At 39.7% G+C, this 1645-nt stretch overlaps 1 long non-coding RNA gene across 8 annotated transcripts in view; it reads right to left on the bottom strand.

Annotated features, from left to right (window-relative positions):
- Nucleotides 1-1645, bottom strand: part of LOC140506113 (uncharacterized) — a 319922-nt gene that overhangs the window by 39228 nt on the left and 279049 nt on the right. The gene's annotated exons all lie outside the window — the stretch shown is intronic.

Raw genomic sequence — 1645 nt, 5'->3', positions numbered from 1 at the left:
CTGGAAGACAAAACATTTTTTTTAAACTTTTTAAATGAATCAAGAGTCTTTTTATTTCTTTTGGAAACCTTAATTTTTATAAGACTCAAACAGAAGCAAAGCCAAAACTCAGTGGTGAAGATGAAGAAAGAATGCCAAAGAGTAAAATGGAATTTTATTTACTAAAAGAAAAAAAATTGTGGAACATCATTATATTTATCCGCATGACAGAAAAATAATAGACTCTCTGAAAATAAACGAGTTTTTTTTTTTTCCTGGAATTTCTCCGGCTACCGATGGACCTTGTAAGCCATCTTGCCAAAGACATGATCAAATACGAATTGTGAGGACCCCAGACTACTCCCAAATCCCAGTGTTTTGGACCAAGTCACAATATCGATAGTTACATAAGCAAGACTGGTTAAGACATAATTAAATCGGGGATCATTACCTGGACCCGCGTAGCACCATCCAGCCCCCGCTTTAACTTTTTGACTCTGAAATGATTCAGAAGTCATTATTTCTCTCTGCAGATGGGATTGTTAAAAAGAAGCGAAATCCCGGATTGTGGTGGATTCATGGAGTCTATCCTCCTTCCACCACAGCAGGATTCTTGGCTCCCATTCCAACTTCCTTTCATTGGCCATGTTTTAGACGCCGGTTTTGCCTTTCGCTTTATTGTTCCTTTAGTAATGTAAAGACAAACTAACTGTGCAGCTGCTAGCAAGGAAAAAAATTATTTGAGTTTTGCCTAGCCCTGGACTTGAACGCCAAACACGTTGTGATGTCAGCAGAATGAGATACCAACAGAAAGATTTCCATTTCCCCTCTTTTTTAAGGTGCCGAATCTTGGCATACCTCTTTTATAATAAGGGGAAGGGGACAATTAAACTGGACTTTTTTATGAGAAAAAGGAACAGAACAACTCATATCTCCACTTGGCACCTACCCTAGCATCACCAAGTAGAGGGAACTATTTCTGTTTCGTCTCCCTATGGCTTTCCAGTTTTCCTGATGGCTATTTTCTTGCCTTCACCACCCTCATTTTTTGCCGAAAAATACAGTCACCTAAACAAAAGAGGTCCATCTAAGCATTGCCGTTCCCCAAGAGCAATTCGTCTGTGCCATGTATCACACCGAGCCTATTTTGACGCAATATTGCCGCAAGGAGACCAGACCACAGTGTGGAAGCGTCTATCAAACATGCAGCGCAGGGGTTGCAGGCTCTGGAGTCAGCTAACTTATCAGGAATTAATTCTCCTTTACGAAGAGAAGACTGACCAGAAAAGACAGGGGGTGGTAGTGGAGCGGGTGGATTGGGGAGAGAAGCAATACCATGTCATTCATGTTCCTTTCAGGCAAGAAGAAAATTAGAAATTGGTATTTATGACCTCTCCCTGCTTCCTTCTCTTTCCCTCCTCTCCAAATAAATATTTTCACATGAGATGAAAAATGTAAGTGTTTGTAGGGCTTTGGGACAATCATAACATGAAAAACAGAAAAACAGAATAAGGAATGGTCAGAATAAAACATAAGAAAACAGAAAGAGATGTCCCTAGGTTATTTGGTTGGTTTTTTCCTCTTTTTTTTTCAAAACATTGCTGTGGTTCTTTATGCATATAAGTACACAGATCTGAAGCTAGCACTCACATCAACAACTGAAGAG

Source organism: Notamacropus eugenii, chromosome 5 (genome assembly GCF_028372415.1).
Source record: "Notamacropus eugenii isolate mMacEug1 chromosome 5, mMacEug1.pri_v2, whole genome shotgun sequence".
In the NCBI taxonomy this organism is placed as follows: domain Eukaryota; kingdom Metazoa; phylum Chordata; class Mammalia; order Diprotodontia; family Macropodidae; genus Notamacropus; species Notamacropus eugenii.
This window is presented reverse-complemented; position numbering and strand designations above follow the sequence as displayed.